Raw genomic sequence first — 18,829 nt, 5'->3', positions numbered from 1 at the left:
AATATCACTGCCTCCTTGTTAGTGCGTCCCCTCCCATGCCGGAGACCCGGGTTCGAGCCCCGCTCGGAGCGAGTTGTTGCTGCTGCTGCTTTCGTTCAGTTTCAGCCTCTGGATCTGATTCTGGATCATAAATAAATGGCTGAATCTGACTGTAAGCCATGGTTTGTTTTGGATGATGGGTTTTCCCTCATGGTAATGTCACAGCTTCCACATGCTCTCAACGCAAAAGCCTATTCGCGCTCGTGACTCTTTAGCTCCGTCCACACGTCACACCTCCAGGCGCTCGTGTTTCTCCGGGAAAAATCGATACATACTATCTTTCTCTTATGAATATAATAAAACTAAAGGCTTTTTGGATTTATGAAGGATGCAGTACTACTCTATAGGTACTCAAGATTAACAGGATATTGAGTGAAAACGAGCATTTCACCCCCCCTTTAAAGGTACCTTTTACAGAGTGGACAATTCTGCCTTTGGAGGGCCAATGTATCTCAGATTTTAATTCCAACCCTAACACCCAAACAAAGTCTTCAAGAATTACTTGCATTTTATTGGTAGCCATGTTTTATTATGGTTTTAACTAAAATCTGTGGAAAAACGGTCTAACATCAGTAGATTTGCCAATCCCTGCCTTTGCTTCCTATGCCAGACTCCCATTTCATGATTTTCAAAGATGTCACATTGCTGCTCTTCCCACACAGCATGACTGTCTGAGGTACCGCCTGGGTTTTTTTTTCCTTGTGCGCATGCTACACAATGGATTGATGATACACTCTTCACACTTTAAACAACTTTTCAGTAGGAACCATCACCAACAAAAAGTGATGCAGAAAATAACGTAAGGTCGTTTGTGAGACAGTTCTCCTGTGTAATGGGATTTCTTCCCGTTAGATACTGTAACCCACAAGAAGCTTGCAATACAAGTCAGTATGTTGGTTTGCAGCGAGAAAAAAAAAAAGGGTTTGAGGAAGAGTTGGTTGCTTGCACAAGGAATACGTGCTGATATCTTTTTGCAGATCTGTGAGTCCACACCCTGACCACTCCCTTGCCCTGTATCATGGTCTCTCATTGGCTGTAGCTTTTCACCTTTCACCTCAGCTTTTAGCTACTGTAGTCGCTGACCGGTCCAGATATTTAGCATGCTAAAAATCAGTCCAAAATCCAGTTTGGACTACACCCCTCTACTTCCTGCAGTAATGATGTCACTAGAACTGTTTTTTGACTAACCTCCGCCCACAAGAATACACAAAGGGGGCGTGATCTTGTTGCGCTCCGACGGATAAGAGGAAGAGTTGCGTTTGTGTTTGTTGCCATGTTGTCGAAACTTAGAGATCAATGGTTACAATTTATGTTTAACTCAGTTCCCAAAAATTATAATCCACTTGTAAAACTATGTGCAGCACATTTTGCTGAGGAGAGCTTCCTCAATCTCAATTATTTTAATGCCGGATTCGCACAAAGATCATTCTTGAAAGATGGAGCAGTTCCCTCTTTGCCTGGAGAAGGCATTGTTTATCACAATACAGGAACCGCTGGCACAATCAGAACTCGTTACGTATTTCTGAAGGAGGGACTTTATAGAATAAGGAAGTCATCAGCCGTTATGACACTGAAAACAGCGGTATACTGATAAGTGAATTGTGTGAAAAATACTGTTTTTGTTTTTTTTTTACATGCGAAACATGAACACGTTGAATTGCACAGTGTAAACACAATCAAAGCTTCAAAAAACACGAAAAACGTGACCTTTAACATACACTATGCGATTGTCAGACATGTGAACAGGCACTGATTTGCCTCCCTTTTCGAGCATTTGTCGGCAATTGAAAATTAGGACTCAAATCGTGCAGTGTCTGGCATTAGTCCATCATTATTTTCCTGCTTCATCAGAGTTTCAGGTTTTACTGATATTTTACCCTTTGCACAGGTCTTGTCCAAAATACAGAATGTACTTTATGTACTTAATTTAATCTGTGGTTTGGCTGGGCAAGTTTAATTAGGGTTATTTTGGATTGGGACTGTTTAGGGGTCTAAACTACTGCAGGTGAGTGACTTGAGTGGTTGGCTTCAATAGGCTTTACAGAATAATAAGGACAGGAATAGTAAAAGAATAAGGTAGATCTGTATGACAAAAACAGAATTACAGTTCATCTCTGGTCAATGCAGAGATGCACAGATTGGCCTTTGTTTTCAAACAAGAGCAATGTCAGGAGAGGGGGGGGAAGGATGTTGAAGGCACTGGAACTAGAGGTAGGTGATGTTGCTATAGGTATTATGTGATAAATGTGATGGATGATAACGATGCCATGCATGATGCAAAGTTCTGCAAATCGGTTGCCAGCTCTAGTCGGAAACAACTCTTGCTGGAAATTGCATTCTCGACTTATTTGTTTCTGTCAAATATTAGACCGATATTGCCTGTTCTGATCATGGACAGCCACCCTTCTACAGATCACGCCCCCCCCCCCCATATTAAACAACCTTACTCAGATATTCAAGGTTTCTGGAATTAGTAGACATTAGAGTAGGTTGGAACTCTGCAGGAGGATGGCCCTATGTTATATGTAAGTATGTTGCTGTGTCTGTGAGGTTTTGCCAGCATAATTTCTGGCTCCCAGAGCATAAATGCCATTTATTGTTAAGTGTTTGCTAAAGTGGATCATGCCTTGCGTCCTGGACTGTGCAGAGCTGCAGATATTGTTTTCTACACCAAGGCCAATACAACATTTGATTAACTGCCCACATCTTTTCTGCTCCAGTTTGTTGTTGCTTGTTTCATATGGTCTAAATTTGTTGTGAGTAGGGATGTCAACGATTAATCGACGATCGATTTATTTATTTTAATCGATAAACCTTATCGACGGTCGATTTAAGCATGATCACCATTAACGTGCATAGTTTGAGACGTAGGCGGCTAACTGGTTTGCCAACTGCCAAAAGAGGACGACGCACGTGGCTTATGCAAAAACATGTAAAGTACAGCAGTTGTGAAGGAAAATGAAGCGAGCACGCAAGAGTTTTGTTTGGGATCATTTTATTTCAAATGGTGATAATGTTAGTTGCAAACATTGTGCCTGTGTTTTAAAATATAATACATCATCGAGCACCATGATATATCATTTGAAAAAAGTGCATCCAGCGGTTTCCGGGACAGGATTTGATTCGACACAGCCAACAATAACCTCCGTTTTAGCCAGGAAAAAGGTAGGAACTCAGAAGGCAGAAGAAATAACTGAACGACTGTGCAAAATGATTGCAAATGATATGTTGCCAATAAGCGTCATCAAAGGTGGTGGTTTTCGAGAGTTGATTAATTTCATTCAGCCAGACTACAACATACCATCAAGAGCCGCGATAACCAGCCAACTAGAAGATCGTTATGAAAAGAAAAAAGAAAAGCTAAAGATGGCGCTAAGTTCAGTTGAAAAAATGGCCCTTACAACTGACTGCTGGACCGCTCTAACAAGGGAAAGCTACATAACCGTCACATGTCATTACATAGACTCTGAATGGCAGGTGAAGTGCGTGGTCCTGCTTACAGAGAGTTTGTCTGATAAACACACTGCTGACAAGCTGGCCGAAAAGTTAAATGAGGCCGTAGCTTCATGGGACATCACGGGAAAAATAGTAGCATGTGTTCACGACAACGCAAAAAATATCGTGGCAGCAAACGATCAAACTCGTGTCAGCTGGGATTCCGTGCCGTGCTTTGCCCACACATTACAACTCACCATAAATGATGGCTTCAACATATACATAAACAGGGTCATCGCAGCTGCTGGAAGACTTGTTCAGCACTTCAATCACAGTACTGTAGCTACCAGAGCACTCCATGACAAACAGGCACAGTTGAAACTTCCACCGCATCGCCTGATACAGTCCTGCAAGACAAGGTGGAACTCGGTCAGTGACATGTTTGCCCGGCTCATGGAACAAAGGTGGGCAGTGACTGCCGTCCTGTCTGACCGCACCAAACTGTCTGTCACTGTCTGTCACCAATCCTGTCTGTCACCAAACTAGCAGAATTCTTGAGCTCAAAGATGAATACTGGCAGCTGATGGAGGACGTGGCACCTGTGTTGGCAGCGTTAAAGTGTGCCACGACTGTAATGTCTACCGAATCTGATGTGTCCATCTCAAATATCTATCCCATCACTTACGGCCTCTTACATTCACATCTTAAGAGAAACGAAGAGGACAGTGCTCGGGTTTTGGAGTTCAAAGCAAAAGCCTCATTGGCGCAACAAATGCAGGTAAGAGATGTTTTGAGACCTTAATTGAGAATTATCCATTTTATACAAAATAATGTTATAGGCGTTGCGCCATCTAATCGCTTAAATTCGTTACTTTAGGTTCAATTTAGTGCACTCCTACCAAAGCCATCGATGATAGCGATGATGCTGGATGCCAGACACAAACATCTAGGTTTTCTAACCACATCAGAGAGGCTGGCTGCCAACGCAAAGCTGCACGAAATGGCATCAGCAGTAATTCTGACCGAAACCCAGACAGAAAATCCAAATAGTAGGGTTACTCCAAGTGTGCAGCAGGCCCAAGCTGGGGGTGATGACGGGAAAAGAGCCCTTCAGATGCTTCTCGGAAGTAATTACAATGAATGGGATATCAACGACTCGGAAAGTGAGGTGCACAACTTTCTTAGAGAACAGCATCCTTCCCTTGACACAAGTCCACTAGATTGGTGGAAAGCGAATGCCACCAGGTTTCCCAGGTTGTCTCAGCTGGCAAAGGGCTATTTATGCATACCAGGAACATCTGTACCATCAGAACGCGTGTTCTCAGCAGCTGGCCTGACGGTCAACAGACTTCGCACAAGACTAACTCCGCAACATGTTAACATTCTGATTTTTTTGAACAAAAACCAGTGATGTGCACTTCAGGTAGCTATGCTGTAATCATCTTGTGCACACAAAGTTCGTATAATTGCGTTAAAGTTAACATTAATGCTGTAGGCTACATAAAATTGTTAATAAATGATAATGTGTTCTTTTAAATGTTCAACGCTAAAAGTGTTGCACAGTTGACACATTAAATGTGCTTGAAAATAGAAATGAAGACGATTTCTGAAATTTCTGAATACGTTTTAAAAGTTCCAAAATTGATGCAACAAACGTTTTTTTTTTTTTAAGGAAAGTGTTTGAGTTACACAAATGGCTAGGCATTTTAAATGAATTTTAAAAAATAGATGTTTCACGTTGAACGTTTAATGCATCAAATGTTTATTTTTTTATAATGTTTAAAACAAAAAGTGTTTATTGCTTTAAATGTTATGTTACTCCATAAATGTGGTAAAATTAAAAATAAATAAAACTCCACATTAATGTCGCAAAGTTCACGGAATGACATGGGTTGTTTTACCTATTTTTTAAAACGAAAGTGTTGAAACGTTCACACAATAAATGTGATGGAATGGGGAAATTTAGATTATTTTAATGCATCAAATGTGTTAAATTATGTTTTCTTTAAAGTGTAAATGGGCACAAAATAAATATGTTGGAACTGTGTTTTAGAAGTAACATTACAAACTGTCAAATGTTTTTTTCAGAAAATGACCGCAAATAAAAAGTTTTATTTGAAAAAGAAACCAGTCTGTTTTGCCATTCAATTAACATTAGAGGAAAAGAAAATTAATACCAGATCGTTAGTTGTTCAAAATAGATTAGCATATAATTTAACTTAACTGGTACATTTAGCTCATGAGCAAGTAATATATAAGTATTAAAATGTTATCCATGTGAGGTAAGTAAATCTAAATTTCAAGACTGCTGAATTGGCTTAATAACTAATGGTATATAGGCCTTTCACGAGTAGATGGGTTTTTTCGCATTCTCCGGATTTTCCTTGATGTGCACAATATCCTATGCACATTTGGAAAGAAAATAACACCGTAACAAAAACATGGACGCACGCTCGCTACGTTTTCTGCTCTATGGACGTTCGCTCCACTCAGTCGCTAACCGCCCGAACAAGCGCTCAGTTAATATTCTGCTGACGCTCGCCATAAACCAGTTCCAGCTCCGACATAGTTTTTCTAGTAGGCATAATTGTTTACTGTGTGTACAAAAATTCTTGTATAATTGTCTAAAATTATGCATGCTGATAAATAACAATTATGTTTCAAAACAAATTTTTTTAATTCTTCTTAATTTTATTAATTGTATTAAAATGTATTTAAAATATTAATCTATCCTTAGCAAACATTCCTAAAATGCAAAAACTGAAAAAGTATATTTGATTTTCATTCACTTTATTTCCGTGAAAATAGCTGCCGTTGTTGTGCAATAGAATATTCAAAATAGGCTCATTAAAACACAAACGCACACACACACACACACACACACACAAGATGAAATGTTCGTAGATCTTTACAAAATACACATGGATTATAAAGCATGTGAAAAGCACACACAAGATAAAATGCACTTAGAACGTTTGGATTATGAACTGGGTTGAGCGAGCGGAGTGGAATCTTCAGAAAGGCGCTCTTAAGGAAATATTACCACTCCGCTCCGGTCATATGCCAAAGTGCATCTGAGACTGCGTTATATTAGTCATTGTATTTGAATTAAATAATTATATTAAATGATCAGTCGATTCATTTTATAATCCTACTAGCCTTTTATTTACAGTAAAAACCCTTTCCTTTGTGGGAGGACGCTTGCGTTTTTAGTGTCATTGCACACCAATTCATGCGATAACTACTGTAGACGGATCTTGCAGTATGAAGGTTATCGATTAATTGATCATTAATTTAAACGACGATCGATCATGAGAATTTGTCGAAATTGACATCCCTAGTTGTGAGCTAACAAACCTTTCTTAATCAGGGCACTATCCTGACCCTGACTGGATTCTGAATCCTGAGCCCTTTTAAAGGTGCCAAACTGATTCAAAATTATTCTTGTAACTTGGACTATTTTACTGATATCCTTACTACGTTTTTGGGTCTAGGAACATTTCAGTTGCATCACTTTCTATGGAAGGTCAAATAGCTCTTGGATTTAATCAAAAACATCTTAATATGTTCTGAAGATATACAAAGGTCTTGCGAGTTTGGAACGGCATGAGCGTAATCAGTAATTAATGACAGAATTTTTTTATTTTTATGGGGTGAACTAAGATATTGCAAAGGTATTCAAATCCAATTTTTTAAGGTTTAAGTTTTCCTAATTAGGGAAATTAGCCTCTTCGGAGACAGACTGGTGGAAGGTGCAATGGCAAGATGATAGGTCAGTGTCATCCTCTTTCCATTGTGCAACCAGTTCCCTCACTCTTCCTATTATGGTTGGGTCTCCATCTGTGTTGGAGACCTCCAGTTTCAGATCTATACCTCTTTTTGTAAGCATCCCTTTGATGGCCTCATGGATGTCCCCTCTTCTTTTGTGTCTGTGTGTGTGTGTGCTTCAAGTGTTGTTAAACCCAGCAGGGTCTTCACTGAGTTGTTTCTTTGCTTGATCAGATGAAAAGAAATGCATGATGAGGCCATCCAGAATCAGGGTTGGGTATCGTTTGAATTTTATAGATTGATTCAGATTAGTTCAGATTCATCAAACAATTATCCTGTGCCATTTTTTTGCAAACCAATTGTTTTTTATTGGAGCTGAAAACCATGAACACAAATCAACTGGTTGCATAAAAACTGAAGTCTTTAAGAGCTGTCTGTGTGCAAAATAGAACTACAAAATTCTGGATAAATTGAGTTTTTTTTTTTTTTTTTGTGTTCTCGTCACTTCATAATGTTAAGGTTGAACCACTGATGGCAGATGGACTGTTGTGATGGCTTTCATACCTTTCTGGACTTTGACAGTGTAACTAACTTGACAGTCTATAGGACAGTAAAAAGCCTCCTTGTTTTTATCCAAAATTTCTTAAATTGTGTTCCGAAGATGAACAAAGCTTACGGGTTAGGCACACACACAAAAAAAATCTGGGGCTGGAGTATCCCTTTAAGTATCCGATTCCTGAATCGGAAAAGATTTTCCATTCCCAGCCCTATTCAGAATGCTCTAAGAGCTTCAAGCATGCACTTGTGGACCTCTCTTATTGGGCTTTGAGCTGATTTATTTTTCTCATTCTCATCTCTGTGATTTTCAAGTTATGTTTACTCAATAACTTTCTTTCAGAGTGAGGATTCACATTGGCACTTTTCATGAGTGCCATGTACTCTTAGCTTGTAAAGTACATTGGTTTTTAACTTCTTGTTCCAACACATCTTGGACCCTCGCATATATTGGTGCAACTAGTAACTAGCAACTTTTCATAATAATTTATGAAAATCATTTGATGCCGTTTGGTAGGGCTGCACGATATTGGGAAAAAATGACATTGCGATATTTTAGTTTTCTGGGATATATATTGTAGTATGTTCGTGAGAGGAAAGGAAGAGGAGAAAGGGGTCTGCTGAACTGCTGACAAATTTATTAACTCAAAATAAAACTTTAACTTTATGAACATAAATGGTGACTTTTACTCTGACATCAACACAGACACGATCGCACAACACTTCCGGTCACTTCCCCCCCCCCACCAGACATATATTGCGATATGAAATATAATCTAATTTTTTCTTACAAACAAAAATGGGGTTAAAACACTTAAATTCACATTTTAAATTATTTAAACATCAACACCATCGTGTCAAGTGATTATTATGCGCGAGGGAGAGAGAGCAAGACAGCGCTTGTGTTGTTTGAAGATGGTGAGCGTGTGGCCGGGGCTCACTTGCTTTCACTCTGGCTCGCTCTCTCTCTCTGGCACTCTCGCTCTCTCTCTGGTGCTCTCTCTCGCGCTCGCTCTCTGCCCTGTTAAACTGACAGGACTTAAAAGCTATGATGGTCAAGCTGTGCAATTAATCCGCGAATCGCATTGGTCAAGGGCCGGGGAGCAGTTGGCCCGAACAGTTAATGAATAACGGATCAGCTATGAAGCCTGGTTCACACTGGATGCGGAAGCGATGCGGAAGTGACGCGGAATGGAGGCCGCTTCCTTTCGGTGCCCATGTTAACCTATGTTGTCATTCACACGTGAAGCGCCATTTTCGCTGTCTGGTCTATTTTAGCCGTGAGCGATCCGCATCAATTCTGGAAGGAAGTCACACCAAGAAACACGAGACAATCTGGTCAATTGTCAACATATAAGCAATTTTCAAATTAAAATGCAGCGAGTGACAAATGCGATCATATTTGTGTATCTAAACAGACTAGGCACAATGCACGCACATGCACACACACAGAGCAATGGGAGTGGGCGGACTACAGGGCGGGTGGGAGGCGAAGCGCTTGTCGACCGCTTGCGGAGAATACGCGTCTGGTGTGAACAGGCAGGCGCCGGACTGCGCGTGATTTTCCGTTCCGCGTCGCTTTGGCGTCCGGTGTGAACCAGGCTTGACAGCCTACATCCACATCCTGCGATGTAACTATCGTGGATTTGTACATCGCGATATCGATGCTTAAACGACACATCATGCAGCCCTACCAATTGGTCTGTATTGACCTTTGCTAGTTCTGGACTGGATGAGGTCTGCCATTTGAGTATGACAGGTGTACTGAATGCATTACTGAAGGTGCAGAAGTAACTTAATAGAATAGTAGTGGTTGGACATTCTTACCTGAGATGACCTAAAAGACTTTGGATTACACAATGTTGGCATAACAAGCCCATACTTATTTCCCATTATTCAGAATTATACCACCCTATTTTTATATGCACTGAGCATTAGGGTTGGGCGATGTCTACCAAATTGGCATCGGTCGATATCTACAGGGAAAGATCGTGTTGGATGATGACATCAAGGGAGGGGTGGTGAATTTTCATAATCAGAAATGTCCACAGATATCCACGTGCAGCCCAATATTTGTGACTGTGCTTACAGTATGTGTACAGCACAGGCACAAGGTGAATGTTGAGACCAAGAGAGTCAAGACACATGTTGAGCCTGTCCATCAACACTTATCCGCGGTTGAGAATGCGAAGCTAGACACACTGAAAGCAAGAGGAAACTACTCTGTATTAAAAAGTTTACACCATGCTAACCTGTCACCGGTGTGGCTCAATGGACCGAGTGGCATGAGAGACTTGACAGTGCAGGGAGGACTAGCGCCAAACTGACAGCACAGCACAGCTATGATCAATTACTACAGCGCAGGGTGAAGTTTACTCTAATGTTGCTCTTTTTTTCCCTGCATGTAACACAATCAACATCATCAAGTTATTGTATTTAATTTGCTTATCTTTATCGGGGGATCTCGATGCTGGCTCAACATGGTGATGTCTGTCGGCTATCGGCCCAACCCTGCTGAGCATATAATGTAATGATGCTATATTATGTGTGAGGGGCAGGGGTAGGTGGGTTATTTATCATTTATCTATATGGAGTTCATTTGTCTGATGGTCTGCAAGAAGAAGCTGTCTTGCTTGCTTCTGGTTTGGGTCCTGATGCTGCGAAAGTGTCTGCCTGATGGTTTTTTTTTTATCTTTTTTTTATGACAAGTCGTGAGACAATGTCCAGGCAATATTCCATTTCTTCCATGCCAAACATATCCCACCACAAGATTCTTAAGTGGTGAAGGCAAACGATGTGGAAAAACGGACATATCCGGTAGCTACATGAAGGCACCACATTGATCCTTGAAGTGGATGAGTTGTAGCCGCAGCAGACCCATAGACAGTAAAAGAAATGGACACAGCGACCCCATTGGAACTCAACTGAGACAAGTGAAGCCCGTTTTTAGCTATTTTTAGCACTTCCGTTTCTGACACGCAGACTCAAACGAAGCTTGACGACATCAACAACCTGTCTGACAGATGTAAATCTTCTAGTAGCTGTGCGTGCAAACTGCCATCGTTAATCTTGCAGAGACGGCGAGCTTGAGCGGGGAGTTGTTTGGTGTGAGTGAGCAGGAGTAAGCATTCTGATTAATTATTTTGTATAGTATTTTAAAATGTAATGACAACTGGAGTTTTTAAACGCCTCAGATGTAAAGTTATTCACTGTCAAAGTGACGCCAAAATGAATGGGAGGTCAATGGGATGCTAACGCAAGTGAAATTCTGCTACAAGATGGCGTCACCCAGCCGACTTCAACTTCCGTTCGACTTCCTTGCCGCCTGAGCAGACCACACATCCCTGTTAGCTAAAAATAGATGGCAGTGAGTACAGGCTTAACAAGTTTAGAGTTTGTTAAATGTAGGGATGGGTATCGTTAAGGTTTTAACGGTATTCCTACTCTTACCGATACCGCTTAACGGTCCGGTACTTTAACGGTATTCTTATCGGTACTTTGTGTTGTGTTACTTTGTGTTGTGTCAACAAACTTTGCATTTCTCTGTCTGCACACTTTTGAAAGATGCTTTGACAGATTGCTTGTGTTTCCGCCCTTACATGCAAAAATTTTGTTGCACTTATGACAACCAGCATTATCTGCATCAACTCTAGTGAAGTATAACCACACTTTGGAACGTTTTGCTGTCTCTGCCAACGTCACTCTTTGTATTAAAAATTTCAGCAATGGATAAATGGATTTGCAGAACTTAAAACTGCTTGCAGTAGCACTTCTACTAAATTAATTAAAAAATCCACATAAAGCTATTATAAGCTGTTCCTTCATCTTGGCTGAGCTTTCAACGTTGTTACTAGGGGTGTGACGGTTAGTATATAACCGTGAGACCGGCGGTTATAGTTGAACACAGTCATTAGAACTCTATAACCGCCAAAACCGTGTCATCAAAATATTTTTTACAAACATTTTTTATCAAAAATTATTTTCATTTTTTAGATAGGATCATAAGATGCGCAATATATCGGGAGACATGGTTTTTACCACTTAATTAAGTTTTGTAAATCGTCAGACATGATATTTACCACTTCATTAAATTTTGCTTTGTAGAAAACCTTTCTTAAAAACGAATTTCGTTTTGTACAAATTTTCTCTTAATTTTAATAAATGTTTCATCAACCAATTGCATGTATTTTAGTAAATAAAAAGCAAATATAGCAGACAATGATAACCGTGACATGGAAGCACCAGCGCGCCGCGTCCACTTGCACTGCACTGTGAACTAGAGCGCATCTCATCATAAATGAAACTCAGCGTAGGCCTATGCCTCATACATTAGCATTGCATGGCTTTTTTTTGAGGCTCGCATCAGCAAAGCATTGCATCGTCCATAGACCGAAAATCAGCGGATGGCGGGCGGGTGTGGCTTTGAAATTTGCTCAAAAAACTTTGGCCCAGATGATGAGTTTTGTGACCGATCTCCTTAATAAACGGAGGTCTGAAATCTCTGCCCCTTAACTGATCAGAGCGCGCGCTGATACGGAGTTAACCCGCTATCTCCATGAACAAACCAATTGACTCTACGGCAGATCCACTAGCATGGTGGCGAGACAATTAAACACGCTACCCCCCCCCCCCCCCCCGAAACCGGCACACCCCTAGTTGTTACTGAAAAAGGTGAAGAAGTTACATGACCTGCGGTGCGCTTTGCGGCATTCTGAATAGTTGAGATGTTTTTAACTCATGTGTTGTGGACGCGCCTGGAAAAAACAAGCTTGTCGCACCGCGTGCGCATCACGACCGGATCGCTTCCATTATGAGCGCGCATACCGTGCGCCTACATTTGAAATAACGAACTTGAGCGCAAACGACGTGATATGTGAATGGCCCCTTATGCAAATGTAGGTTGAAATTACAGTAGGCCTATGGAAACACTATTTCAGAAGTTCCCACAAATATTTTGTACTGTTTATGTTGTTGTATCTGTCCATCCCATACTAGGCTTCAGTAGTTTTTACTTGGCTAAGTTATATTTTGGTCTTTTTTGTCTTTATTACCATTGAAGAGGAGAGAGAGGCATGGAATCAGGTTGCCCAAAGTGATGGTGCACAATATTTAGGAGTGCACATGGTAATGTCCCCAAAGCCTGCAGTCATATTTTCTTCTAAAGAAAATCTGACATAGCCTGGATGTATGTTTTAAATCAGTATTTAGCTGAATGATAAATGCATGACCACCTAGGTCTAACAGTTTGATTCACAGTAAGAGAAACCAGTCTTTTCCTCCTTGAGATTTTACAACCTTGGGTGATGAACCAAAGATTTCAATAACCACGGGTGGTACTTCAAATCAAATCACACTTTTGTCACACATCGTGTACACGTAAGTGTAACAATGGTGAAATTCTTGTGTGCAAGACTCTGTGCCATGGCAGTACAAGCAACAAGATGCGCATTTTACACAATACTGAATTGATAATTGTACACAATATACTATACACAGATTTCCCATTTATAACCCGAATATACTCAAGAGACTTATAAACGTATCTGGAGTTCAGTAGTCTGATGGCCTGCGAGAAAAAGCTGTCTTGCTTTCTGCTGGTTTGGGTCCTGATGCTGTGGTACCGTCTGCCTGATGGTAGCAGTGAGAAGAGTTTGTGGCTCCGGTGGCAGAAGTCTCTGATCTTCCACGCTTTCCTCACACATCTCTGGTTGTAGACGTCCTGGAGGGAAGGAAACTCACCTCCGATGATGTGTAGGCTGTCTGAACTGTTCTCTGTAGGGCTTTCTGGTTGAGAGCAGTATCGTTCTCATAGCAGGTGGTGATGGTAATTGTAATGGACTGCATTTATATAGCACTTTCAACAGACCACATAGCAATCCAAAGCGCTTTACAATTTGCCTCACATTCACCCATTCACACACCGACTGCGGTGTCTGCCAGTCAAGGCGCCATCCAGCTCATCTGGAGCAGCTGGGGTTAGGTGTCTTGCTCAAGGACACCAAGGGGATTGAACCACCAACCTTCTGGTTTGTAGACAACCTACATGAACCACTGAGCCACTGCCGCCCCAGTCAGGATGCTCTCCACAGTGCAACTGTAGAACTGTCTGAGGATTTTTGGGCTCAGACCAAAATCCTTATTTAGTCACCTGAGGAAGAAGAGGCGCTGGTGGGCATTCCTCTCAACTGACATTGAGTTGTCCTGGTGAGGTCCTCAGTGATGTGAATGCAAAGGATCATTTAAGCTGCAGACTCACTCCACTGGAGATGGTGATGGGGGAGTGCTCATTGGTCCATCTCCTGAAATTCACCACCAGTTCCCCGTTATCTTGATGTTCAGAGAGAGGTTGTTGTTGTGACACCACTTAGGGTGTGCACCTCTTTTCTGTAGGCTGATTTATCATCATCTGTGATCAGGCCTACCAGCGTTGTGTCATCTGCAAATTAATCGGTCAAGCTCTGCGTGGCTACACAGAAATGCTTGTACAGGGAGAACAGGAGAGGACTGAGAAAGCAGTCATGTAGAGCTCCATTGTTGAGGGTCAGCGGGGAGGAGATGTTGCTGCCAACTCTGAACAATTGCCATCTGCCTGTCAAGAAGTCCGGGATCCAGCTGCACAAATAACTGTTTAGACCCAGAGCCTCGAGTTTCCCCACAAGTTTAGAGGGCAATATGGAATTAAATGCTGAACTGTAGTCAACAAACAACATTCTCACTTATGTGATGTGAATGTCAAGATGGGAAAGGGCAGGGTGAAGGCAACTGCGTCATCTGTGGAGTGGTTCTTGCGGAAGGCAATACTGCAGTGGGTCAAGTGATGCTGGTAAAACTGAGCAGATATGATCTCTGAGAAGCTTGTTGGGTGTCTTTTGTATTGGTACAATAGTGGATATTTTGAAACATTGGGGGACATTAGGTAGGGAAAGGCATAGATTAAAAATGTTGTTGAAGACTCCAGCTAGTTGGTGTGCATGTTTTAAGGACTTGACCAGGAATGCCATGTGGCCCTCTGTCTTTGTGGATATTCATGCACTGGAGTGATCGGGTTGCCACTGCGATTAAAGCAAGCATAGAAGGCTTTGAGCTCATCAGGCAGTGAGGAAGCGGTGTTTGTAGCAGGTTGTTTGCAATCCTTGTAGTCTGCGATGTTGTGGAGTTCTTGCCTCATGTCTCTGTAGTTGGAAGCTGGGCGAAAATCAGTGTTTATCCACAGTTTCTGATTCTGTAGGTTCTGATTGTTTTGGTCGGTACAATGTCTTTTATGCACTTCCTTATGAAGCACATGTGTCTGTGTAAACATTGATGTCGTCATAGGATACAGCATGGAACATATCACAATAAACGTAATCCAAAGAGTCCTGTAACATAGAATCTTATTGGTGTGACCAAAGCTGAATTGAAGTTGTTTCCTGTTTCTGCTTCTGCTTGTAAGCAGGCCTGAGCAGAATGGAAGAGTGATTTGACCACCCTGGATTTGCCTAGGGGTGGGCAGGAGAGAGACTTGTACAAATTCTGAAAGGGGGAGTAACAGTGGTCCAGAATCTGATCTCCACATGTGTTGCATGATATGTGCTGGACGAATTTTGGTGCAATCCTCCTAAAATCAGCTTTGATGAAATCCCCGGTTACAATAAACACAGTGTCAGGGTGCACCGTCCCCTTTTTGCATAAATTCCCATACTGTTCCTTGAGTGCTGCATCTGTGTCAGCCCCAGGGGTGTTTTGTAAATAGCTGTAATGACCGCTATGCATTACCTCAGTAACCAAAGTGGCTACCACAGACACGTGAGCTATTATAGGTTTAGGAGGACAAAGTGATTGTATAGTGTGACAAGTGGGGCGGGGCCGAAAGCCGTGGAAATGGGGCAAGGCCAGTGGAGTGATTGAGAAATGAGCAACACCTGCTCGGCCCATCGGTCTCGAGTCCCACGGAGGAGATGGAAGGATATAAAACAGGAGCGATGACAGTGAAGGACGAGTGAGGACCAGGCCTGGGTTTTAGTTGTTTGTTTTTATTTGTGCTCATCAGTCGTCAGTGAGGGGCTGACGCGCTGTTTTGTCTTTTATTTTGATTATTAAAGTTCTGTTTGATTGTACACCGGTTCCCGCCTCCTCCTTCCCGATAATTATGGAGTTTGTATCGTTACATTGGTGCTGAAGCCTGGGAGAAGGAGGGACGCGCTGCTCAAGATCCCTCGCCACTGTGGTGAATCCGCGGTTCCATCAAGCAGGCAAGGAAGTGTGCCGCCATGGACGCTCGAGGTGGTGGGCTGGAGTGAGTTGTCAGGGACGGGCGAGCTCGCTGCCGGTCGCCTGTGATGTGAAGGGGCGGCTGCCATCCGTGAGGGAGTGTAGGAGTCACTGCCGTTCGCCAGGGGGCCGTAGACTGCTACCTTCGTGAAGGAATACAGAGGAGCAGGGAACGGGGGACTCCTGCTGGCTGCCCAAAATCAGAGGAGCTGTTGCCGTCCACTGGGCGATGGAGGAGTGTCGTGCCGTCCACCAAGGGCCATCCAGTGCCATTGCCAGGCACCGCGGAGGAGATCACCCAGCTGGTGGAGGGCCGAGCGGCAGTGTGTCTGGGAATCGGAACTAATTATTTTTTTCCCCTCTCTCGTCTCCGTCGCTCCTCCTTCTATTTCCTTTTATCTCGCCTCGTCTGTCCTACCCCCAGGTTCCCGCAGGTTCCCGCAGGTCACCCTGAGCGGTACCCCCTGGCCTGCGAGGGGCAATGGGGGTATGTGACAAGTGGGGTGGGGCCGAGAGCCATGGGAACAGGGCGAGGCCGGTGGAGGGATTGAGAAATGAGCGACACCTGCTCGACCCACTGGTCTCGAGTCCCACGGAGGAGATGGAAGGATATAAAACAGGAGTGACGACAGTGACGGATGAGAGCGGACCAGGGGCCTGTTCTTTGTATGTCACTAACTCAGTTAGCTGGATTTGAATGTTGATGATTTGGCGTGATCTTGGATTATTTGGTTCTTCGATGCTCATCCCGGAGCTGCTGTCATAGCAACAGGTCCGTAAACTTAAACCTGCTCAGGAGCAGGCTTATTTAATGTAAACAGGATTAAATCGCTTCTTTTCAACCAGAACTGATACTCAAAATATGTCTGCTACCATCATGATTAGCACGATGATATCATCTTGGATGTGTCATTTGATCTCGGATGTAATAAGCGACGTACGAAGAACGGGCCCAAGGCCTGGACTTTAGTTTGTGTTTTGATTTAGTTTGTGTTTATTTTGATTTATTAAAGTTCTGTTTGATTGTCCGCCGGTTCCCACCTCCTCCTCCTTGATGATTATGGAGTTTGTATCGTTACATATAGGATGTACATTCTTCTGTCACACCATGAGTTGTTGATCATGAAGCATACACCACCGCCTCCTTTGTTTGTTTTTCCCTGAGAGATCTGGTTTTCTATCCACATGATTCACAGAGAATCCCGTGGGTTCGAAGTCTGATACCTCTCAAGACATCCAGGTTTCTGTGAGGCAAATAATTGAGCAGTCCTTGATCATATGCTAGAAAGAAATCTGCATTCTCAGTTCACAGAGATTATTATCCAGGGACTGGACCTTAGCCAGTAGTATATTTGGAAGCATTGGTCGGTCTGCATGGTGTCTTAATCAGACGAGGATGCCTGCTCTCTCTCTTCTCCTCCGGCTCCGTTTTTGACATTGTGGTCGGGCGGCCCAAACAAAGGGCTTCGCAGTGTTCTGTAAACAACAGGTCAGTGATGAGGAATTTAAAGTCTGGTTTGCGGTGAGTAATTGTACAACCAATATCCAGAAATGTTGTCTGTTGTAAACAATTAGGGCGACAAGATCCATAACAAGAAACATCCAAATTGCATACAAAACAAACAAATCACTGCTAGTTTGGGTCAGAACTTGCAACATGGTGATCATGCTTGACGCCATCTTGGCTCATTATCCTGGCCATTTTGTTGTTACTAACTGACCTGTTAAACCTGAAGCATTCTTTTCATAGTTTATAGTGAGGCTTGTTTGCTTGCAATGTAAAATTTCTTAAAGCTGAATTCCACATAAGATGTTGACTCTCAGAAACTGATTCTGGATTTGGGCTAAGTTGTTATCCCATTACTTTTTCCCTGAAAAAAAACTTTGGTCTGAAAATGCATAATTTGCATAATCTTCATTTGTTAGACACAAAATGGATTGAGTAGCAACAAAATGTTATGTGGTGTTATTTCTTTGTGGTGCCTGGCTGTGCTGCTTTATTCTTCTTTAGTTATCTGGCATCCCCATACTCTGTCTGGCATTGTTTGCTACTGCAAGCATTCTGTGTACCCCAACAAGCACTGCTCTTTCCTACTCGAGCACTGGAAAAACACTATATGATATAGTTCACTTTTGTTGTTCTTGGTATTATTCATAATGTTGGTAAGTGGTAACAGCTACCACTGGTCCTCGTGTGATCTCAACATGAGGGAGCAACCCCTTTTAATTATTAATTGTCAGAGTATTATTTATTTTTCATGAGGAAATCTCAGTTTGTCCAACTCTCAAATAAAAGAGACAGTTCAGTTTTGTGAGAATAAAGCAAAATATAAGTTTTTTCCCCCATTAATAATCATTACTTTTGCTAAACATAAGACAAATTGTAAATGCTGCCTAAAATCTTAAATTGCTTAGTTAGTGCTTCAATTACCTTCAGATCACATGATTTCAGTTCTGCTGTTTTGGCATAATGGTGTTGCAGTACTACTACGTAGTTTTAGTTGTGAGTAATATGCACTTGTCTTATTTTTTTTTGGGGGGGGGGGGGGTTTGAACATTGGGATCTTTTTGCTAAATTATATTAGTTCATGAAAACAGTGATTTTGTTAGAGATTATGGTTTGTATGCTTATGTTTCAATGGATTTTCTTTTTCTTTATGCAGGTCTTTGGTCAAGTCAGCTATAATGTTCCCAATAATATGTAGTGGATAAGTGTGGTGAGCATTTCATTTTCTCTTACTGCATATTTTTTACTTATAAACGTGAGTGTGTTTTTGGTAAT

At 42.1% G+C, this 18,829-nt stretch overlaps 1 protein-coding gene across 2 annotated transcripts in view; it reads left to right on the top strand.

Moving 5' to 3' along the window:
- Positions 1 to 18,829, top strand: part of LOC113116702 (uncharacterized) — a 35,053-nt gene that overhangs the window by 7,285 nt on the left and 8,939 nt on the right. For both annotated transcript variants that reach the window (XM_026285014.1, XM_026285015.1), the window contains exon 3: positions 18,711 to 18,764. The gene's annotated coding sequence lies outside the window, so the exon portion shown is untranslated. The remainder of the gene's footprint in view (positions 1 to 18,710; positions 18,765 to 18,829) is intronic.

Source organism: Carassius auratus, chromosome 16 (genome assembly GCF_003368295.1).
Source record: "Carassius auratus strain Wakin chromosome 16, ASM336829v1, whole genome shotgun sequence".
NCBI classification, from domain to species: Eukaryota; Metazoa; Chordata; class Actinopteri; order Cypriniformes; family Cyprinidae; genus Carassius; species Carassius auratus.
The sequence above is the reverse complement of the archived record's forward strand: the minus strand, read 5'-3'. Positions and strand labels throughout refer to the sequence as shown.